The 25,663-nt window shown below is 39.0% G+C and overlaps 1 pseudogene; it reads left to right on the top strand.

The window, feature by feature from the left end:
- The window catches only part of LOC149168504 (leucine--tRNA ligase, cytoplasmic-like), a 119,589-nt pseudogene that overhangs the window by 28,919 nt on the left and 65,007 nt on the right, over positions 1-25,663 (top strand).

Here is a 25,663-nt window from a genome sequence, read left to right as displayed (position 1 = left end):
CTACTGTGTGTTTGTTTCCACCTTTAGATTTTACTAGAGAAGCCTTTATTTCTCAAGGACAAGCCTACAAGTCCCCCTCTTTTGATGCCTTCTATGATTCTTTAATAGGAGAACAAGAAAAAAACTTACATCATGGTCTTCTTAATAATGAAAACTCTTCTAAGAAAGCCTTAGCAGCCCAATAACAACCAAATTAAAAAATTCTAAGAAGCATAATTCTAAAAAGAATGGTCCTAAAACAAACAAGGGTCCTAAGCAATTTTAGTCTTAAAATGAAAAATAAATTCAACAAAATGATAAGGAAAATAAAAAAAAGGGAAGAATACTTATAGACATTGTAACTTTTGTAATCATGATGGTCACTTAGAATCCAAATGTTTTAAGAAGATGGAAGCCTTGGAAGCATCAATGAAGAATCATAACATCCATTTGGAGCACTCTTCAACTTCAAATTCATCTTCAGGAAGAACACATTACGCATGTGGTTGTCAAGAATCTCGGTCTGATTATGCAATAAATGTATCCTCTTCTTCTCATTCTCATGAGTGGCTCAATGATTTTGGAGCTTCTTATCACATGGCCAAAAACAAAGCCATTTTTTCTTCTTTAAATGATTGTAACACCAAAAATATATGTTGGTGATGATAAATCTCTTATTGTTGTAGGGACTGGAACTATTCATCTAGACAATGGTCAACTTAATAATTTATTATGTGTTCCTACCTTATCCTACAACCTTATATCTGTATATCAGATAACTCATTCAGGTGAAGGTAAAATCATTGAATTTTCACTTCATGATGTTGTAATTAAGGACCTAATATATCCTAAACAGATTTTAGCTACAAGCATTGTTGATGATTCTACAAGGTTGTATATTTTAACAACTTTGGGTCATCAACTCTTCCCTCGCTATTTGTTGCTCGTAATGATGAAGTGAGAAAACTTTGGCATGAGTGATTTGGTCACTTAAACTATCACTCCCCTCAAAATCCATGTAAATAAAATATGGTGGCAGGTCTTCCTATGGTATCTTGTAGAGATGGTGTTTGTTCCGGATGTGTACTCGGAAAACACCATCGGGATAGTTTTGAAAAACGTTCTTCTTCGCACGCCTCAACCCTTTTACAACTTGTGCATAGTGATTTATGTGGTCCACTTCTAGTTGTTTCATTCTCTGGCTACAAGTATTTCTTAACTTTCATTGATGATCTCTCCAGACGCACTTGGGCATACATTTTAAAACTCAAGAGTGAAGTCTTTAACATGTTCTTGGCCTTTAAGGCCTTTGTTGAGAAACAATATGGACATCAAATTCTTAAGCTAAGATCCAATAATGGTGGAGAATATTTTAACAACAAATTCATCAACATTTGCACTGAACATGAATTCAATTGCAACATACTGTTCCATATACTGACAACAAAATGGTGTAGCTGAAAGGAAGAATTGAACCTTAAAATAAATGGCTAATTGTATGCTTCAACCTAAAGGACTTAGTCTTAAATTTTGGGCAGAAGAAATTAACAGTGAAAATCACATAGTAAATCGCACTCCTACTAAGGTTTTAAAAAATATCACTCCAAAAGAAGCATGGAGTTTAATTAAACCAGATGTAAGTCACTTTTTTGTTTTTGGAAGTGAAGCATGGACGCATATTCCAGATGATAAACATAAAGCCTTAGAACCTAAGAGTGAAAAATATATTTTTGTTGGATATTTTGAAGATGTCAAAGGGTATAGACCTCTTCAACCTAAATCCAAAAATGTTATCATTAGAAGAGATGTAAATTTTGCAAAAAGTATATCGACCTACGAACCTTGTTTTTCGGATGTGACACCTCTCTCTAACCCTTATACTTTTGAAAATATTTCTTCTTTAGATGATGACAACGAGGATGAAATTCTTTTTCCCACCTTTTCAGGATCCTCCTTCAGCTCCTCAGCTTCCAAAATGGGTCTGTGCTACTTGGGATGTAGCAGGTGCTCTTGTATGTGATCCTACAGATCATCATCGTACATGTTCTTAGTTCAATAGAGCCTCTTCGTTACTGGCTCAAGCTTCAATGAATTATGATCTTGATACATTTGTATAATATTCAGGCCATCTAGATTGGGATGCAACTATGAATGAATAATATCATTCACTATTGGCAAATGATACATGGGACCTTGTTCCTCTTACAAAGGGATGAAAACTTGTTAGATGATAATGGGTTTATAGAACCAAGTTTGAACTAGATGGAAAAGTTGATAAACATAAAGCTCGTCTTGTTGCTAATGGTTTTTCACAAGTTGAAGGCATTGGCTATACTGAAACCTTCTCCCCTATTTTGAAAATGAGCTCTATCCGCCTTGTTCTTTCCCTTGTTTCCTCTTTCAAATGGGAAGTCCATCAAATGGATGTTAAATCTGCCTTCTTGCATGGGGACTTGCATGAAGAAATCTATATGGAAAAACCTCCTAGCTTTATGCAAACAGACTCCAACCCTATATGTCAGCTTAATAAATCCATTTATAGTCCCGAAAAAACCCCTCGGGCTTGGTATGCAAAAACAAATAGCTTTCTTTTAGATGCTGGATTTTCTAGGTGTCATTCTGATAATACTATCTACACCAAGAAAGTGGGTAAGTCTCTTATAATTCTTGTTCTTTATGTAACTAATGATATTATCCTTACTAGTAGTGAACCCAACCTTATAAACCATGTGAAGTATAGCCTTAAAAAGTAGTTTGAAATGACATACTTAGGATAATTGCATTATCTTCTTGGTCTTCAAGTCTTGCAATCCAAAGAAGGTATTTCCCTTTCCCAGTCCAAGTATGCCTGTGATCTTCTACAACACTTTCGCATGGATTACTATAAGCCATCCCCTTCTCCCTTTCAGTTTGGAGCAAAACTTTTAGTCACTTCTACTTCCCCTAAATTTGATGCTACCATGAACTGTCAGCTTGTTGGAAAACTTTTGTATCTGACTCATACCCGTCTTGAGATTTCCTTTGATGTTGGCCTTATTGCTCGGTTTATGCAAAACCCACATGAAAATCACTAGAAAGAAGAGAAAATAATACTTCATAATGTTTAAGGTACAATTTTTTTTAGGATTCATTACAGTGCAGAAGCATCTCCTCTATTGGTTGGTTTCATTGATTCTGATTGAGCTGGCGACCATAATGATTGGAATTCTACTGCAAGTTATGTATTCACTCTTGGTCTTGGACCTATTTGTTATAGACATTTTTGGGAACTACAACACCAGGCATGAAATTTCCATAAACCAAGGGCTCCTAAGTCCCTAAAAGTGTTGTTATAACCCCTAAAGGAACAAGTTCAACAGATTACAGCTTCTCCAAGAAGTTCTCCATAAAAAACTACTCAGAATTGGTCAAAACAAGATCATTTCAGCTGATCCACTGGCCAACTGCGTTGCATCTCACCTAAATCTAACTCTTCTCTTGTTTGTTTTCGAGATATTTGGAGTAAGATGACTATCACATGGCAAGAACGTGAGCATGAAGAAGAGGACATGCTTGCCCTACATGATTCGGTTACAGTAAACGCACTGCGGAACTGTGGCTTGCTGAAGTTTTTCCGCATTTCTAGCATGAGACAACATATAAACTTACTGCAATATTTTCTCGATGCTTGGGATCCTACCAACCAAGTTTTCCAGATCAGGGGAAAATCCATCCCCTTGACTGTAGTAGACATCTATTTCTTGACTGGCTTGTCGAGGCGGGGTGCTCCCATCTCTTTATCAGGTTCGACCCGAGGAGGTGAATCTGTGAGAGATTATGTTCGCTGGTATTGCAGAGAGGGATCTCAGCCGAGTAAAGACGATAAGATCATCATCTGTGATGTCACTGACAGGTCCCTCAGGACTATTCTGTTTACTTTTGGTAGGATGGCTGGTGGTGCGGCTGTTCATGTAGCCAACCGATCTTATATGCAGTATGCCTTGGAATGCCTCCAACCGAAGGTGTTCAACTGGTGCGACACAGTACTTCTTGCGATGAAAGAACAGTTTTCCAAGGTAAAGAGTGGGAGGTTGAAGAACTTTGGATATGGTTCTATTTTGATTGCCTTTGCCTTGGAAAAGATACCACTGATTGAGCCGCAGTATATTGCACTCGATTTACCTTCACTTATTGAACCACGTATGTAGAGATGGGTTGACCATATTTCTAGGCATGCTGGTCAGTCTTAGATTTCATTTTCTGATACCTTCTTCAGGTGGTTTGATCGTCAGGAGATGGTTTATTCCGAGTATCCATATGCTGGCATGGACTTCTGGGGTGATCCAGATTTAGTACTGCCGGATGGCGAACAGTGGGGCACCATTGGTAAATTCTTTGACCATATTCATGTTTATCATTTTTCATTTATAATGTCCTTGTGCTTTATTCTGTCAAGACTTTAATCAAGCTCATGTGTTCATGCAGATGTTGGTCATGTTCGGCCTGTAGCACGCCTGAGAGTGCCAGCTGCGGCCCCAGCAGGAGAGGCTGTTGGAAGGGCTATCCTTCACGACCTCGATGTGGCCGAGACTCTCACAGCATTACAGGAGCAGGTCGAGGGCCTCACTCTTGGTATTCCAGATGTGAGGACTGACGAGCTACCCTTGAGGTTGCAACGGCATACTACTGGTGTGCTAAGACGATGGACTCGTCTCTTACGCATGATCGCACAGGTTGTGACTTGCTATCACGAGCATCATTAGACTAGGGTGCCCCCTAGCATTTTTTAGTTTTTTGATCATTTGACCAATTTTGTCTTGGTTACAAAACATTATGTGTAAACCATAAACAGTTATATATATTTTTTATTTTCGGAGTTTTATTTTGGTTAAGTTACATGATCCAAATGCAAACATTGATGGTATGCTTCTTTTTATAAATGTTGCAAATGTCTATCTAACACATAATTTGCCAATGAGTCAGTTAATGTGTTTAAGTTTTTGGAAATATGTTGATATTGATAAAATTAAATTGTCTTTCCAAAATCTTAACCCTTAGGCACATTCGATAAATAGCTGGATTTCAGACAGAATAGATACCAGTGAGTTATAGTATGACGAGTTGTGAGTCTAGCCTGACAATCAGTCGGCATATACCATGTGTGATGGCATCAGAGAGAAGTTCTATCAACGCGCTATATTCAGCGATGTTATTCGTTGATCGACCAATACATACCCCTCTGAAACTTACTAACTCGCCGCTTGGATCAAAAATGGCCCAGGCCGTGGAAGATAGGTTCTGCGAATTACGACTCACTCCGTTGGCATATCCAACACATGACTCCAATAGGTTTTACATCTGCAACAAATGTAAAAAGTGGATTACTTGACCAAAATAAACACTTTATCGAAAACAAAAACATAACAAAAGCATACAGGTTACCATTACGCATAGTAACGCTTGAGGTACAACCCGTTACGAGGTTGTGCGCCAGTGGAATTCTGTCATAATCCATTAACTTGTAGGATCCTTTTGCTAACACCCACTTAACAATATGGGGCCGATATATAAAGACTTAAATTTACCTGCTCCCAATTTATCGGATTCTTGATCGTATTGGATTAGTTCCAAGAAATGAGCTTCTTCTTCTGAAGTTCCGGGGAGGAGATAAATTGCGAGTTTGAGAGACGAGATTTCGCACTGGATTGGTAAGACTGCTTCCAGGCCATATACTAGTTGAAAAGGTGTAAACTCGGTTGCATTCCTTACCGATGTTCGGTAAGCCCACAAAGCTGAGTACAGGATTAGGTGCCATCTTCTTTTGTGAACTCCAATCATCCTTTGCAGCATGCGTTTCAGGACCTTTTTGATTGCTTCAACTTGTCCGTTGGCTTGCGGATAATATGGAGTAGAGCTGTCGTGAGACAACCCTAGTTTGGCAGCTAATTCGACCATCATGTGATTGCGAAAGTGCGATCCATGATCTGTGACTATAGCTTGTGGTATGCCGAATCTGGCGACTACATGATTGAAAAAAAAAGAGGGTAGTTGTTTCACCAGTATTATCTAATGTAGGCATCGCCTCGGCCCATTTGGTAAAATAGTCAACCGCGACTATGATATACCCATCCCCCCCGGTCGAGGTGGGGTTACATGTCATGAAATTGATGCCCCATTTGGCAAATGGCCCGACATCAACTATTGGCTGTAGAGGTGTGGGTGGTCTTCTGGTTTTTCTATCGAAAATTTGACAAGCATGGCAACTTCTGACTGCGTTTATGCAATCTTTAAACATTGTTGGCCAGAAGTATCCTGATCGTAATATTTTTTGCGCTGTCGCATAACCGGATTGATGCCCCCCACACGCGCCTGAATGACAATCATTCAAGACTTTTTCGGCCTCCTCATGTGTGAGGCACCTTCTCAGAACTGTATCGATACTGCGACGGTAAAGTGTATCACCGACGATCATGTAGTCTTTTGCTTGGTATCGAATACGTTTTTTTTCAGAGCGGGAGGTGTTTGGCCTATATTTTTGGGTTTGGAGATAAATTATTATATCTCCATACCACTCATTGCTTGAATATATCAGAAACAAAATTTCGTCCACGATTGCTTCTTCGGATGTTTCATCGTTGGACGACGATGGGAGATCGCATAATAATTCTGTGAAAACCAGAGCTTTCTTTGACTTGGATTTTACAAATTCCAGATCAAACTCTTGTAGGATTGTTATCCATTTTGAATATTTGCCCCCCAGCAATTGTCGCAACAATATATAAGTCACGAGGTTGCAATCTGACAGAATGGTAGTTTTTCGAAAGAGGACATAGTGTCGAAATCTTTGTATCGCTTGAACAGCTGCAAGCGCTAGCTTTTCAACATAAGAATATTTTCTTTCTGTATCATTTAAGTTTTTACTTAAAGAATATATAGGATGTTCGATTCCGTTGACTTCTTGAACTAAAACCATTGCGATGGTCGTATCTGTTGTAGCCAGATACAGGTTAAAATCTTTTTGATAATTAGGAGCGTACATTAATGATGCTTTCATTAGGGATTCTTTTAAAGCATCAAAGGAAGCTTGCACAACCTGATCCCAGACAAAGGGTACTCCCTTTTTCAAAAGATGCGTATAACCTTTAGCAAGTTTGGCATAATTTGGAATGAACCTCCTCAGAAATTTTGCTTTCCCTTGGAGTTTCTGAATCTGAAGCAAATTCGAAGGTGGAGGCAAATTTATGATTGCCTGAACCTTACATGGATCGAGACAAATCCCGTCGTTTGAGACTACAAAGCCAAGCAAATGACCAGAACTGACGCAAAATACACATTTGTGTGGATTGAGTCGTATCTTTTAGTGTCGGTAACGTAGAAATATTGCTCTTAAATGCTGCGGGTGATCAGTCCACTTTCGCGAATGAGCCGGAATGTCGTCAAGGTATGGTTGAATGATGTTTTGATGTCATGGAAGTCATAATTCATTGCCCTCTGAAACGTCGCCCCTGCGTTCTTTAAACCAAAGGGTAATTTTCGATATGCGAATGTGCCCCATGGAAAAATAAATGCAGTCTTTGACTAGTCCTGTGGGCGGATATTTATTTGATTATACCCGGAGAATCCATCCATGAATGAAAAGATTTCGCATCCGGCGTATTCATCAATTATCTGGTCGATGAAGGGTGTAGGGTAGTTGTCTTTTGGACAAGCTTGATTTACATCCCTATAATCGACGCACACTTTAATTGTTCCTTGTTTTTTCATAACAGGGGCAATATTCGATACCCAATCGGTTAGAGGAATCGGGTAAATGAAACCAGCATGGAGAAGTTTCTCAACTTCTACCTTAATGGCAGCGGCTTTCTTGGGGTGCACCTGCCGTAGCTGTTGTCGTACTAGTTTGACATCTGGATACATCTTAATTTCATGTTCAATGATACTCGAGTCAATGCCTGGAATTTCACTATATGACCAAGCAAAGACATCTCTGAATTCTCGAAAAAGAGCGTCATATATTTCCAGTTCTAAAGGAGAACAACATTTTCCAACATAAATATTCTCTACAACATCTATTTTGGTCGAGATATTTATGGCGATAGTCTCTTCAATGTTGGACAAGTTTCTCTCGGAATCCACCGTGTTTACAGTATTTGATAGAAAATCAAAAACTGAAGGATGATAAAGGTCATCAGGAGTATCTTCTCCACAATCCAGAAGAAGGGAACGATGGTGGGAATCATTCCATGGTGCGCCTTCAATTACCATTGATTGAACAGTTCCTTCATCGGTGACATGCACTCGCGACCAAGGATCTGAAGGGGTACCATATTCCTCAAACCTATCTATCCAAACGCTTGATGAGTGTTGATTTGGGTTTGCCCTCCAAGCTAGGAACATTGATTGCTACAATATTTCTGTTGGGCTTGGAGGCCAAACCATTGCATGATCCATGTCGATATCATCTTTTGAGATCTTTTTAGAAGATATCATATTGAAGGTTCCTACCGAAGCTACTTCCGCCAGATTGATTTGAGGAGGAAGGGCGAAAGTTCCCATTAATATAGGATCTTTTAGTAGGCCTACTCCGATATTTTGAAGCGAATGGGGGCTTCCATGGATCATAGGGATGCTTCCTGTAACCTGAGAACCATTGGGGAGGAAGTTTTGTTGATCGACGATTGTAATTCCTCCTTGGAAGGGAAATGTAATCTTCCTAAAATAGGTCGAAACAACGGCAGCCATAGCATATATCCATGGTCTTCCTAGTAGGATGTTGTAATCGAGATTTCCATCGATTACTTCAACATCTATTTCTACTGTTTTCCCTCCTAGTTCAACCTTTAAGTTACTTAGAATACCATATGGGGTATATGTTCTTCCATCGAATGCTTTTAATGTCGTCGAAGATTGCGACAAGGTTGGAGATCCTAAAGTTTTCCAGCAACTCATCGACATAATGCATGTAGATGCCCCCTCATCAATAATTGTTCGATGAACAGTTTTGTTGAGGGCTTTCACTTGAACAAGGAAAGCTAGTTGAGCTAGTAATAAAGGATCATATCCTTTGTGATCAAAGGATACAAGATTGGAATCCTTTGGGTCTATCCCACCAATGGCTGATAATAAAGCCTGCCTCTGGGATGGGAAATTTTGTAGTACTTCAAGAGTCGACATAGCGGATGGCGATTGGGCCAAATCTTCCACTATATTATAATGTTGTGCCGCTCTAGCGCGGGGATTAAATGTCGACTTGTGTACTACTCCCTTCGATGGTTTTATTGTCAATTCAGGAATGATGGGTGGCGCAACTTCTGTCGAAGTTGTTGTCGAACTACTAGGTTGATCTTTATCCTTGTTGTTCGACAGCTGTGGACTCCCATAATCTTTGTTCCTCGTCGATATCAAAGAATCATTTTTTCTGTTTTGAAACCGACAACATTAGCACTTGAGACGGGGAAGCATTTCCACTCTCAACCAGATTTGTTCCTGGATTTGGAAATGAATTAGTTAACACTGCGGAGGTTTTTGAATTCTTGAAGATTTTTTTAAGCTCAGCTCTGTGTGGACAATTTACGGTCCAATGATCCTCATCGCATATAAAGCATGGATTTTTTGGTTTCATATCTCCAGGAGGGTTTGTAGAAGATTTTTCAGGTGATGATTCTTCCTATTTCTTCTTCTTCCTTTTGCCTTTCTTCTTGCCCCCTGGTTTTTTGGTTTCTTTGCCTTTATCTGTCGATACGGCATTTACTTCCGAGGCAAGAAGTTCATCTTTTGCATTTTGACCTGAAATATTACAGGCCTTTTTGGATGTAGCCTTTGTCAATTTCGTGTCTATTGCGCCAATCATGCCATCGCCGGCATGAGAGTCATTGTTTGATTTAGGAGGAGGAGGAATTGAGAATTCTGGTCTAGGGGCATCAGGTATTTTATCGTAGAGCATACCAGACTGAGTGTAAATCAAGTCCAAATATTGCGCACGAGCAATAACTTTCTCTTCTGTTACGACTCCCCCCTTTGCCACATCTTGCGTGATGGAAGGTAGTAATGATTTGATAAACCATTCAGCTAAGAGCTGATCGGGAACATACGTTTTTACCATTCTACGACGACGTCGCCACTCATGTATATGATCAAATATGTGAGTGGCCATTGTCTGTTTGAAGTTGATGAGGAGTTCTATTCCCATTTCGTACCTTACCGGTAATTGAAAATGGGTTAAAAAGGTTGTGGCTAGGGTACTGAAGTTGTCGAATGAAGCTCTAGGCAATTCGATGTACCATTTTGCCACCAGACTAGTTAACGTCCTCTTAAAAAGGCGAAGCCTTATCGAATCATCATTTAGGGTGTTTGATGAACACCACAGATGAAAGGTCATCACATGATTCGATGGATCTTCACCCGGATTTCCATTAAATTTAGGAATATCTGATGTAATTTTATGCGGAATCGCTGGCCACCAAGGGGCGTAAGCGATTGGATCGTTTGTTAACCGATTTAAATTAGGTAACTCTAAAGTTGCCACAAAGGGTAACTGCTGGTTCAGGTTAGGTGAAGCATACCCAAGATAAGATGGGATTGCCTGAGCAGTTGGTCTTTGCATACCGGCATAATGCATTTGATGTTGGTAACTTTGGTAAGGTTGGTGGGCATGACCATTGTAAAATGGTTGATTTTGACCGTTTTGAATATATGGCTATCCACCATTTGCAAATATTTGTTGCTCAGAACCTTGGTATACTTGTTGGAATTGCGGTTGTTGGTATTGTACTAGCCATGGTTGTGAAGCCATGTGTTGTTTCTCGATACTAACATTTTGACCAAGACGGTGGGTAATTGTACCCGTCTGAACCTGTGTCATTCCACCAGTCGGCGATTGTGGTTGAGTCACAGGGATCAAGGGGTTGTTGCATTACAACCTGAGAAACTTGAGGTTGGCATACAATAGGCAGCGCTTTGAACTTGCGACACCGTCAAAATAGCTGGCATAGTTGGTATATTTGACATAGGTAAGCATTGTTGCATCGAGTATACAACTCTTGGTTGTTGAGGTAGTATTGGTACCCAACCGCTAGAAGTAATTCCAACATAACCCGAATTTTGTTGTGAACTCCCATATGGTTGTCCTCCCGAAGGGGATAATGAAAGGGCATACTACCCCCCATACGATGGTAATCCAGAACTCAAGGGAATGGTTTGCCCTTGAGGGACGGACTGCCCAAATTGACCTCCAAACGGATCAATTTGTTGAGACTCAACATAAGAGTTTCTGGATATTATTCCGAATGAACAAACAGGAACAGACCATACTATCGAAATGGCCCCTGAGTGGGCTCCTTCTAGCGGTTGAGAGCTAGTTGGGACATATGGTATACCAGCGAACATTGTTGGAGTGATAACAGGGAGGTTTGACGTCGATGTGTCAGACGACACAGTCCTAGATGTTGATGGTTGTTCAGACATTTCTAGTCTATCCAAAATATTACCTAGAGATTCTACAGGAGATTCTGTTGGCGGTAGACTAACTTCTGATGAAGAAGGATAAAGAGTGATCCCGACTCCAAATTGCGATGGAGTACTAGTTGGAGGATCTTCCACAATCTCTTCTATGGCAATCAGACCAGGTGGAAGGGGTTGACCGTCAGGTCCGTAGAATATTTCTGGTTCCGAAGAAGGTATGGAATCGGCAGCGACAGATGTTTGAGGAACAAGACTCTCCAAACCAGTTGTAAATGGAACTGGTTCGGTAACACAAGTGTTTACTCTCAGACTAGGATCAGTACTACTATCCTTCTGTGGTTGTTGAACTTCTTCTGTAGAGGCAGGGTTTCTAGAAATGTTTGGAGTAACCGGAGTCTCTGATGTTGTTGGAACACTTGTTCTAACTTTAACAGGAGATTTGGAACCGGTTAAATGAGTTCGCTTTGTCCGTACTAGCTTCGATTCCGGAGACAAAGACGGTCGACTTGTAAGCCTCCGCGAACGGCGGGGTTTCAATGGAATTTCTTCCACGATTGCGGATTACTTGATGAACTAAAATAAATGGGAAGTATGTTTTCGAATTAAATGAATTTTAGACGCTTTGACACAACTTGTTTTTTCAATTTTTAAGAGTCGCGAAAAAACAAAATATGACTCTAGTGTCCTTCGACTTTTAATGAGCCTGAAGTGACAAGTGCTCAGATGGACCTTTTCTGTTAAAGAGTCTGAAAAGGAACGAAAGGGACTGCTCTGGAAATCTAGGTAGAGGGATTACCAAACCAATTGCAAAACTGCAGAATACTTTTTATGGTACGGCAATCAATCTTCCCGAATGTTGTGTTCAGTGCATTGCGATCGATAGGGCGGCAGACACTGCTTCCTATGGATTAGGATTAAGCCTATTGGGGTCTCCCAAAATATATTCAACATTACGTGGGAGCACAAGTCCGTACTGGCACTTATCGTCTCAAAGTGGAGGAATCACCCAACCATCAGTGAGAACAAAAGTTACAAGGCTTTACGATGCCAGAATACGTCTCTAGCCTAGACTTCTAAATGTTGTGCGTTAAGTTCCAAAGCGTTGTTAGATTCATTGAATTTATTTTATAGTTGATCTTGTTTATGAAGTTTGCCTTTCAGGTTCACCGTGAGATGTAGATGTAATTCCTAAAATGCAATCTAAGATGATAAACAATCTTTTTATCTTCTTTGTGCAATGAAAACCCTAGCTACTAAGGAAAGAAAGACAAAATATTTTCACAAAGATAAAAGAGCACACTCTAAATGCACTTTCCTAAATCAAAGAAATCAGACTGTCTATATGCAAATGCACATGCATGTATTTGGTTTTCGACTTTCTTAGTATATGAATGATAAGAAGAAAGTTGATGCACAAATCTGAATTTCTTTTCAAGCGACAAATATCAACAAGTTTCTTTTCGAAATAAAAAATGGAGACGATCACAACACCTTACGATTTTGAAATGAATACTTGTTTTCGACACTAGAAAAATTACAAATTCAGACCAAAAACAATAGTAACAAGATAATCGACCATCAACAACAATCAAACTCTTTCCTACGATTGAAATCGACACTTGCGACAGTTTCAAATCAAAGGACGACAGTACGATTACGCTACTTTTGCAAAGGAGAACTGAAAGTGACTCAACAAACACACAAAAACATTTACAGTTCTTTTGTACAAAGGAGGCGGAATAACAGCAAGGAAAAGGGGTTTCAAACAGACATATACTGATCACAGACAACAAAATTCAGGAATAGAACTGGAAAGAATGAATCATAGAAACCAAAACTGCACAAAGCCTAGTCTGATCAGCGCACCTGTAACACAGAGAATTTGAAATACAGCACACCTTCTCCACTCGGGAAGTGTGCTGAAGTTTAGATTCTCTGAACAGTACCTGTGCTGGGCCAGAAACGAGACTCTGTTTGGGTTCCGGGTCACAGTTTGCAGTTCAATTCATGGGTTTTGGTCGAACAAAAGGCAATCAGTAATGCAACAATCATGGGTAGATCTAAGGAGGATCTAAGAGCTATCACATGGGAAATTAGAGAATTTGTGAATCAGTTGTCTAAATCATAAACAGGTCCCGTAGATGGACTAAATTAGCGTTTATCTACTTTGCATTTGCTATGGAAAATGCAGTTCGAATGCTACCTATAAGTTTATGAAATAGACAACAAGGAATGATAAACAAACAAACTAATTCTTCCCCAGTGGAGTCGCCATTTTGTTACAGGGAAAAGTGTCTATATAGAACTGTTCTATCCCACTAAGGTGTGACAGCTGCCTTAGAAACAAACAGAGTAAAGCTACTTTCATTTTTCCTTTATGAATTATAGATAGAGAGGAATAGAAAGACCAACCTCTGTCTTGCGCTAATCTCCTGGTTTGATTCCTCTCTTCCTTGATAGTCTTTCGCTACTTGTTCCCTTGCATGCCCAGCTTCAAAAAGTACCTGTAAGATCATAGTAGGTACAAAGACATGGATCTATAATCATAAACAATCTAGGATCAGATATAAATTGACCATACAAATGCAGCAAATATCAATGACACAAGAGCACGGAGGAGAACTTGAATAGCTTTTATTGATAAACAAGAAAGAGCCAAGAGGAGTTACAACCAGTTGTTCTGACCCAGCATCAACCTCTCAGCAAGGAAGCCCCTCTTCACCTCATACAAAGCTTAGATCACCCAACAATCTGATGTTTGTCTCAAGAAACCAATAGCAATTCCTTACAATATGCAAAATTCCAGCCTCTGGATCTTTGGGGTGAGGGATCCATATATAGATATCTGTAATGGAGATGAGTCAGCTTATGATTTGATTAATGTCTTCCCTCTGATAGTTCTTGCTTCCACTTGGAGATTGATGATATCTTACTCATTCTTGGTCGAATTCAGAGAGGCAAGTGTCACAGGAGAAGTTTCTGGAAGCTTGCATTGCCTCTCCGCCTCGCGGAATGACACTTCCATTTGTCATTTCTCACCCATCTGTGCCCATCGCACCTATAGTAGTGCTTTGGGTGCGTTGCATGTCAGATGGCCAGTGGACAGGCCAACATCCAACACACCTTTCGATACACAGAGGGTGCGCTGAAGGCAGCACGAGTTTTTCAAACCCCAAGGGCTCAGAAAAACCAGGAATCAAGCTTAGAATGCAAAATGGAAAGCATGAAATGAAATATCTCAACTTTAGCTCCTACCTAGTCCAGACGGTGCCGAGAATCGTCCACAGAATCTCCTGGAATCAGCCGATGAAAATCAAAGGGGGAAAGCACCTCCAAAGCTCCAACAAATCAAAGTTCAAATGAAATGGTAAAATGAGAGGTAAAAGCACTTTTCAATTACTTTTTACATAGTTCAAAGTAAAATATTAGTGTTATAACTCATTTTTCAAGCATATACTGTTCATTTCTAACTAGTTTGATGAAGCATTTGAAAATACAGTACAATCTTTCAAAAAACAAAGCTATTTATGGTAAAGTCAAAAAGAGACCATTCAATCGAGTAGTGTTACCGCAAGGTTCAAGCTCGTTAAAAAATAAACCCACATCGAGCAGTTTTAGCACATAGTTCAAGCTCGTTAAAAAATAAACATAAGCCATGAGCAAATGTTTCCCCCTGCGTTTAAGCTCATTAAAAAATGAACTATTCCCCGATAAATAACCATCGTGAATGTAGTACTTCAGCCATTAAAGCCTTGGCCGTGTTTGCACCATCACCTCCACTTTTTCATTGGCCGATCATTCACCTCCATTTGATTGTTTACCCATTTTGAGGAATAGTTGTGAAGAGTGATCTCACTAGCCATCCTTGTAACACTACCGTGATTGGAAAATTCCAAACCTTACCTGGAATCAGTTGCTACCCATTTTATCACTCGTTCCTCAAAAGACGAGTCTCCTTTAAGCTCTTTTCAACTGACTCGTAAAATATGAAAAGATTACCGAGCCATTGGCCTCTCCAGCTCGTTAAATGGACCGGAAGTGCTATCTCTCCTCTAAATTTTAATCTTTTTTGGACCTGAGAGATTATTACACAAAAATATCGAGCGCTTGTTTTGTTTGGCTCGTTAAAAGTATCGACAATTCATCCCTTCTGTATTGTTTTATACTTTTTCGGACTTAAGGGATTAGATGACGAAAAAGGAATTTTTGAGTTACCTTTACGTCCTTTCCAAGCTCTCTAAACTTGAAAAGGACCGAGTTATCTTTGTCTTTAAACTCGTTAAAATTTTAATAGCGACAAACTTGTCTATAGATGAGAACGAGTTTCACTATCGCTAGGCTCGTTAAAACATAGCGATGGGTTTTCCCGAAGGTCAAATTATAGAACAAGCTTATGTTATCCTCCTCAAGCTTGACAAAAATAAAGAGGTACTGGTCAGCAATGACTGGGGAAAATTGGAAAGAAAACATGAAGAAACTTTGTTGGTAGCAAGTCGCTCTTGAACATGTCACTTCCACTTCGCGTCCGAGTCGGGTTGGGTTGTTTCATTCATCGGTCACATCACCATGGTACCATCATACCATCCACATTTGGGGTTAATGCTACCAATCCATCACAACAGTGTCGCCGATATGTTCAAGAGAAGTCATTCAGAGAATTCACCTATGTCTCATCCACTACCATACATTTATACTCCATTCTTTCATGATCGCCACCCTGAACTTATATCACCAAATCGTTTTCACCTCCATTAAAATCATTTTCTCCGTTCTGTGTCATTGATGTGGGATTCATTAAGGCCCTCCTGTGATGGATCACTTCTTGTTGACATCAGCTCATTATCCAAGAAGTCGATCTAGGAACATCCCATTCAGTACTTTGAAGCTTGCATGCCTCAATGGCAAGTTTCTCACTTCCGGTGATAGGTTACATCAATGGCCTTCGACCGAAAGATTTTGTGTGGTGTTCGATGCCAAGTCCTCTATTCACACCACATGAATTGTACTGCAGTACCTTGAGGGTCATTATCATTATCGGTGATTCCTCTCGCGCCTGTTAACAACTTACATCATTGGCTGGTAATCAGGCGATGTCTTTCCATGTTCGACTCCAAACATCCTTCACATGGATCGACTTGTACTTCAAGTGAATATCGAACGAGATTGAAGACCCCGAATCTAGTTTCATCCATCTGGGCTGTGATATATATTCATGGAAATAAAGACATCAAATGTACATCATTGCTGCACATATAAGCATCCAATCAAAGGGATGATGGCTCTACCAAAATCATCAGTCTACACTCAGACGATTGTCTGTCCTGTGTACATGAAAATGAATTTATAAAGCTGAGCATGGGAATGCCCGCCTCAACTAGATCATGAAAATATTATGAAGATAATGTATTGTATTGTATCTTAGTACAGGTCTCCTCCCATCTTGAAAGAACTTCGGATCCTCATAATAAAGCATTTCACCCGACATCAAAAGATTAACGACCTCATGCTTTAGGGGGCAATTGTTATAGACATTTTTGGGAACTACAACCCCAAGCATGAAATTTCCATAAACCAGTGGCTCCTAAGTCCCCAAAAGTGTTGTTCTAACCCCTAAAGGAACAAGGTCAACAGATTACAGCTTCTCCCAGAAGTTCTCCATAAAATACTGCTCAAAATTGGTCAAAACAGGATCATTTCAGCTGCTCCATTGGCCAAGTGCGTTGCATCTCACCTAAATACACTGTGTGGGTGCATTTCATTTCAAAAATCCCTTCTATGGGGTGCGATGGGTGAGAAATGACAAATGGAAATGTCATTCTGCGAGGTGGAGAGGCAATGGAAGCTTCCAAAAACTTCTCCTGTGAAACTTGCCTCTCTGAATTCAACCAAGAATGAGTAAGAGATCATCAATCTCCAAGTGGAAGTGAGAACTATCAGAGGGAAGACACTAATCAAATCATAAGCTGACTCATCTCCATTACAGATATCTATATATGGATCCCTCATCCCAGAGATCCAGAGGCTAGAATTTTTCATATTGTAAGGAATTGTTGTTGGTTTCTTGAGACAAACATTAGATTGTTGGGTGATCTAAGATTTGTATGAGGTGAAGAGGGGCTTCCTTGCTGAGAGGTTGATGCTGGGCTCAGAACAACTGGTTGTAACTCCTCTTGGCTCTTTCTTGTTTATCAATAAAAGCTATTCAAGTTTTCCTCCATGCTCTTGTGTCATTGATATTCGCTGCATTTGTATGGTCAATTTATATCTGATCCTACATTTTTATGATTATAGATCCATGTCTTTGTACCTACTGTGATCTTACAGGTACTTTGTGAAGCCGGGCGTGCAAGGGAACAAGTAGCAAAAGACTATCAAGGAAGAGAGGAATCAAACCAGGAGATTAGCGCAAGACAGAGGTTGGTCTTTATGTTCCTCTCTATCTATAATTCATAAAGGAAAAACGAAAGTAGCTTTACTTTGTTTGTTTCTAAGGCAGTTGTCACACCTTAGTGGGATAGAGCAGTTCTATATAGACACTTTCCCCTGTAACACTATTACATGGTCTTGCAATAAAAAAGGTACCATTTCTCTTTCTTCAGTAGAAGTTGAGTATCGTGGCACCATAGAAGCTAGTAAGGAAGCCATGTGGCTTCATCAGATCCTATTTGTGTTTGGTTTTCAGCAAGAACACCTGACTACAATTCTATGTGATAATAAAAGTGTCATTCAACTATGCAAAGATCCACTCCAACATCAATGAAACAAACACATTGATATACACATGCACTTCATGAGAAAGTTCATTCATGACCATGTTCTTGAAGTGCAATATTGTTCAACTGAAAATCAAGTTGCAGATATATTTACAAAGGCTCTCACAAAGGTGAAATTTACTAAACTTTGATTTATGGTTGGAGTTCAGGAAGTTGTCACTAAGGAGGGATAGGCTCTAATGCCTCCTTCCTTCTTCTATTGTGTCATATTTGTACATCCTTCAATCATATCCCAAGTTGTTCTTAAGAGGGGATGTTAGAATATTCCAACACATAGGAAATAGTTAAGTATAACTTGGTTTAGTGTATAGTTAGGTAAAGTGTATTTCTTTACTATGTACGTTTTGTAACTTACAATCTGACGGTCATGATAAGTTCTAGACATGAAGTGATTTGATGGTTCATTCTCTCCTCAGTATTACCGACACTTGATCCTTGTATTAACACCCAATTGGTCCATGATCTCTATTTAAAGAGCATGGAGGGTAATTTGTAAGGTGACCATTCATGAGAAAAGCTTATGTAAATTTTCTTTCTTTTATATTAATAAATTGCCTGAAGTGGCTGCGTTGGTTGAGGTTGTGGATTCTTTCCCTCCTTGAGGGTTTTAACCATGTCAAGAATATTGGTGTATTGTTTTGCAATCTGTTTTTGAGCGGTATCCTTTGGTGTTCTATCTAAGGAACTTACCCTCTAAATTCCTACAAGATGTATGAAATCATTGGAGTCACTATCCTAGTTCTCAATAATGTGTATGAGTATGTTTCCAATTAGAACATATATTTAAAATATTCATATGACAAAGTCATACCAACCCAAAAGCGAGATATAACTATAGGATACAAGTTGGTAAAATTCATGTGTTTGTATCCTCTCTCTCTCTTTGTGATGCATTTTTATTTTATGATTAGTTACCTTGTGGTGGTGGTTATGTGTGTGATTTACAATTCCCATCCTAGTATGTTCAATTATGGAATGCTAGAATATATTCAACCACCTTAAAATTATTCAAATATGACTCCATTCTATATGGAGTGCTAATTTTTTATTTATTTTGGATTGGTGTGTATGGTGCATTTCAAATCAATGATATTGATGTGCTTATTATCACTGAGAGATAATCCATTAATCTGGCATATCAACATATGTATAAGATCCCAAAGAAGGCCACATGCTTGTTAGAGCTATTTAGCCATGATTTGATTGGTTTATCATTAAAGTCACCTCGAATAGTCAATGTAGTTGTGTATGTTGTTCATATGCTCACATTTGTAATAGAAAAAGGCACTAGAATAGTAACTAGTGTCGCTAATGATTCAATTAATGATTATATGGCCTTGTCAGATCTAAGTTAAAACCTTCCCTCAAGGCGTATTTCCTTGTGAAGGATGAATGGGTTTTATCATTTAATGTAATCCATACAATTAACACTCTAGAATTTAGGGACAAGTCATCTAAAAAGGTATGTATTTGTTTGAATATCAAGAGCCCAAATGACAAAGACAAACTTGCGAAGACAAAGATATTAACCTATCCTATAGATTTCACAAATGGAACAATGATTGTGGGGGAATTCAAGGGAACAAAATTTCAAGAAGCAAGACCATTAATCAGGAAAAATATATTGGAGATGAGGAAATCCTTTATAGGGGCCTACAAAAATAATAATATATAGGTTAGGTGATGAATGTGCTATGGCCCTTACCGACCAATGGTTCATAACTTATGGTGAACCTGAGTGGAAAGAAAAGGAAACAAAGTTTTTGACCAAGATGGAGTTGTATTAGGATGAGGCTAGGCATGGATTTGAGAATACATTAAGTTGGTTGAATTAGTGGGCCTATTCTATATATCACCTTGGAACATCAATTCAGTGGGATGGCCAATTTCTCATTGATTCATTATCAAATTCCATATTAGATATGGCCTATTACATTGTTGCTCATTGTTTTTCAAAATTAGGAAATTATTGTAGGAATGTTGCTCTGATCAAGCCATAACAAATGAAAACTTAGGTTTGGGATTATATATTCCTTAAGGGACCCACAATTAGAAATTCCCTCATATCTCTTGAAAGACATGAAGAAAGATTTTGAATACTTGTATCCTTTTAATTTTTGAGTGTATAGGAAGGATATAATTTAGAACCATATGATTAGTCATATTTACAATCACATTGCCATATTCCATAAGGATAAAGAACCTAGTTCATTTAGATGCAATGGGCACTTTATGCTGAATTCAGATAAAAAAGTCAAAGTCTATAGGAAATATCAAAACATCACTTGAAGCAATAAAATATTTCTCTTTATATGCCACTCAATTTTCTTTGATTGGTGTAGGATATGGCATAGATGATGTCATTTTGTTTTATGAGAATATCAATGCTATGATTCTATATTTGACAAATGAGAATGCATGTTTGTAGGATATTTTGGTTGCAAACTTGTCCTTAAGGCAAGGCCCTCCAACTTTTATAGATTAGGTATTTTATAATGAAATAAATATTATCGTCAAGTTGACTAAAAAAAACTGCAATTCAATGATGTCTAGGCAAGCCTTGAATATAGGTTTCTATGACCTTCAGGAATCACAATATGAGTAGAAATTGTTCTGTTCTTTATGGAGAGTAAACATAAACTTACTATGTGATGAGACCCAGAAATGGGTAACTATATGGGCTCATTCCGCCTATTATTTTCATTTAATCCACCATTCTCAATGGTTTTGTGCATGTTTTTGAATATATTTATGTCAGTAGAGTGAATGGGGATAGCCACTTTGCCACATAGTCTAATGAGTGTTTATTGCAGATTTTTGGAAATTTTTGGACAATGACCAGGCATTTATGAGCATATTGGCAGCCAAACTCAAGGAAACAGGGCTAAGGACTTATAGGAGGGGTGTCTCCTTCATTAATGACCCCTTCCTCGAGTTCTCCATCAAAGATCGGAGTACAAAAGCCCACAAATGATGATTCCAAGGGGCAGCTGAGCAGGTCTAGTGAAGTTGTTATTATCTATAGTTTTAGGCTGCTGAGTTCCTAAAGTTTAGGACTGTTGGGAGTCATCACTTGTATAAATAATAAGACTTCAAGCCTCAGTAGGTTAGCCATTTGATAGTCTATTTTCACACTTTAGTGCAGCCTTGTACTCAGCTCATTTTTGAGCTCTTTTTGCAGACAATTTGGCGATGTAACTATTTTTTTTTTCATCAATGAAGATGGATTCAGCTTTGAACCAACACTGATCTTTCCTACAGGGTTGCAGCTCTTGGTTTTGGGCCTAACCCAAGTGCCCATCACCTGCTTTGTGTATTTATATGATTTTTCTTGCATTCATGAGATAATTTCTGTTGTGTAGGTTAAATCTTGCTTTGTTAGTTAGGTTGCTTTTGATGGTTAGAATAATTGTTCTTGCTTCAGGTTGATTAGATAGTTTTCTATAGTAACAGAAAAAGATCCAAAAATGCTACCAAGTAGTCCTTGATCTCCTTTCTCCGTCTATGGGACCATGATTTGAGACCAACGCACTATTGCTACCACCAAAAACATTGTTTTTGCTTTCCAATGCAATTTCTAGTGTGAGATTTCGAGTTGGAGAAGTTGATATCAGTTGGATTCACATGATTAGATCATTTCTTGTTCATTTCCCATGGCTTTCTTGCATAGTTTTCTAACCATAAATTTCTGTTCAACACTTTTCTAGTTTTAGGTCAGAATTAGGTTAAAATAGGTAAAACTCTGTTTTTTAAGTTCTTGCTTGGGTCAGCTTTGAAAAGTAAGTGTGCAGGTCACTTGTAGAACACTCCATCTTATCATTCTTCCATCAGAAAACCTACTCCAGTTCATCTCCAAAGATTCCCCCACTCATTCGCCATACTTCTCCAAACTGCCCTAATTTCTGCGTTTTTGTGCAAAATTGCTTTCTTGACCTTTGAAGAAATCCAACCATCTCTTTCAATCCTGATCTTCATTGACAGAGTCTTAGACCCCTTAACGCCTCCATCCAGCCTTAATTTCCCTTTCCCACCATTTTTCCACCTTCAAACCTCCAAAAACCACTTTCAGCCTCTTCCTGTAGATCCTCTTGTAGAACATCGTGTAGATCCCCTGTAGCCTCCTGTAGAAGTTCATGTGAGTGATTTTTCAAAGTTTGATCACAATGAAAGTATCCATAAGGGTACTAGAGACTTCTTAGGACCTCTCCACACCTTCCTCACCTCCTGCAACCACCAATTCCATCTCCCTTCGCCACCATACCTCTGCATAGTCACAACTAGTTAGAACACAAGCATAATAATTCTACATAAAATTGCTCAAAAGTACAAAAAGATGATTTCTTCTCATTTTCCTTCAGAGGTAGCTTTAATACATGAATTTTACCTTTTCAATAGTTAATGACATCCATTTCATTAGTTTTCATCTCTTTTCTTACAAAAGTAGAGTTAGTGGGTGAAACTAGGGTTTGCTAGGGATTGTGTTTCCTTTTAGTTTTCATTATAGTTCTGCAAGTAAAATAGTCTCTTTTGAGTTATATTTCTTCCATCACAGTTAAAAGCTTATTTTGATAACTCATAGAAGTTGGCTTAAGCTCCTAGCTGATCAAGTGATAGCCTGCAGTAAGAGCTAGTACTTGTGCATATAGCATCATCGCTTCCAAGTTTGTTACGAACTACTGGGTTGATAAAATTAAAGTAGGGAGTCCTAGGAGTTGTAGCATCATTGTTGCAATATTGGAGCACACCATATTTTTGGCGCTATTTCTGGGGAAGCATCAGAGCATTTTGTGATTGTTGCATTTCTTCTATTTTCTACTACAACATTCTTCTAAATAGTTTATTTCATCAAGAGTAGAGTAGTTGTTTCATTTCAATTCTGCAATTTCCTTTCTGCAAAAGTATAATAGACATTTCCTACTTTCATTTCAATTCCGAAATTTCATTTCAGCAAGCGTAAATTAGGCATTTCCTGCTTTCATTCATTTCAGCAAAATAGATTAGTCATTTCCTTCTTTCATTTCAATTCTGCAATTTTCATTTCAGCAAGGTTTATTTTAGTTAGTTGCAATTTGTTGTTCAATCCATTTCAGTTTTTATAGGTACAAACAGAAAAAGAAACACAAAAATTGTTGGAAATAATACTGAGAGGGGGGGTGAATCAGTATTATCAAATTCTTTTCACTATACCTTCCAGATTTATAATTCAATTTATTCTTCAGATGTTGACCATTAATTTGTATGTCAGTACCATATAATAAAGAATAAGAACAAGAAAAATAGATAGTTACACCAAAGAACACCAGATATAAGGTGGAAACCCAATGTGGGTGAAAACCTCCTACTGCAATATGTCTCTATCTTCTTTCAATTAGAAACTTCTTTTTACAATGATTTTGTACTAGTGTAGTCCTTTACCAGTACGTAGGCTGCAACCTACAGAGAGCTACAACTATCTCTCATTTTCCAGACTCTCTTGGAAGGGAGCTACAACCCCCTTACCTCTTGTACTAGATGAGATACTAGTACGTAGGTGTTGACCTACTTCTTTTCTTCCAGGGACCACGTTTCATAAATTTTCAGACTGGATCCATGAACTTCAAATAATCATCAAGTACATGTGAATCAACCAATCTCCTTTTACAATCAACTAATGAATCAACCAATAGCTTCTCAGAATGCAGTAACCAGAAAATCAATACCAGTAATTTGAACCCAGAACTCTGTAACAATAGACAAAAGACAACCAACAAATATTTCAAGAAAAGTCTGCAACTTCACCAATAGAATCCTGCGAATATCCGCACTTCTTCTATGTCTAGCCTGCACAGCTCCGCACCTGCTCTGTCTACTCAACATCGTACCTCAGCACCTGATCCGTCTGTTGGAATGTGCACCTCCGCACCTGTGCCTTCTACTGGACTGCGTACCTCCACACCTGCGCCGTCTACTGGACTGCACACCTCCGCACCTGCAACTTCTACTGGGTTGCGTACCTCCACACCTGATCTGTATCTCGCCTGTGGACCTCTGGATATAACACTTTATCAGTCCTCAATTGTACCCTAGTCTGTCGAATTCACGGATCTGACCATGCGCCAAAGAGACCTCAACCTACCAGTAGATTCGCCTTATATTTACAGTTTTCTCCTTGATTCAGATCTAGCTTCACAAACCGATCACCAAAATTTCAAGTCTTAAGATATTCAATATTCACAAGTGTCTAGGCCAAATGATCTCCTTTCCTTTTTATAGTCTAGGCCTTTCTCAAACCATGGAGCAAACCCATTGAGAAACAATACCAAGGACTCAATACTTGGGTTCAATTCTTTTGAATGCAATACCACGGACCAAAACCATAGGATCAAAAACGCCGGACTAAATACCATGGATCAATCATAAAAATTTCCACGTGCATGCACTTCTCTTCATGAAAGTGAGTGAATTTGATGTCCGCACCTTTTGTTCAGAGATCCTGCGGGTATGTCCGCACTTCTTGTTTGGTGCACTTGTGGGTCCATAGGGTTTTTTAGGCGCACCTACGAGTATCTCATTTTCTATTATTTTGAGAGCCTGAATAGTGATTTTCCACTTGAGTGAGTTGCCATCAAGGACAACACCTGTTCCATAGCGCCAAACCTGAGTCATAATGCCAACGATCTCCCCCTTTGGGCTTGATGGCAACCCCAAGATCCTCAAAGTCATTCTCCCCCTTTGTCATCAAGGGCAAAGGGTTATGCTCCCCCTAAGAACATGCTGAAAACTCTGTTCTTTTGTGCTGATCGTGCACCCCCTGACTGTAGGCCAGATCTGCAAAAGAAATTTTCTTCAAGAAGAACCATAATCCACCATACACCATAAATGACCTTCCTATCACCAAAAGACTCTATACATTCATCACCCAACCAGGTGGGGTTGCATCAGAAATTTACATATGACAACCAAGTACATTATATCATTCATCCAGACATAGGCCGTTACATGACCTTGACAAATGAAATAGAGACAAAACATTAGCAGTAATATTCAGATCCGCATCCATGTTTTCCTTTTGTACTTGCTCCTCCAAGATCTACAATAATGCCAACAATGCATTATTAGAAGAATATATGCTCCCCCTGAACCTGTGCCATTTGGTCTTTGACCAAACCATAAACCAGCGAAAGTACGCGTATATGAAACTCGCGTACAACCAACAAGATTCAATAGCAAGATGATGCATCAACTACCCCCAGCTTTTTCCTGAGGTATTCAAAGGTCTCCCTGGGCAACGGTTTGGTGAGTATATCAACAACTTGTTCCTTAGAGGGAACATACTCCAACTTGACCTTTTGTTCAAGCACTTGTTCCCGAAGAAAATGATATTTGATAGGTATATGCTTGGTCTTTGAGTGCATGACTGGGTTCTTTGAAATGTTGATAGCACTTGTATTATCACATAGGATGGAGATATGTGGAGTACAAGTGATTTGAAA

The sequence above is a fragment of the Pinus tabuliformis genome, chromosome 4_2, assembly GCF_031772625.1.
Source record: "Pinus tabuliformis cultivar Carrire ecotype Pingquan chromosome 4_2, CPIR1, whole genome shotgun sequence".
NCBI lineage: Eukaryota > Viridiplantae > Streptophyta > Pinopsida > Pinales > Pinaceae > Pinus > Pinus tabuliformis.
The sequence above is the reverse complement of the archived record's forward strand: the minus strand, read 5'-3'. Positions and strand labels throughout refer to the sequence as shown.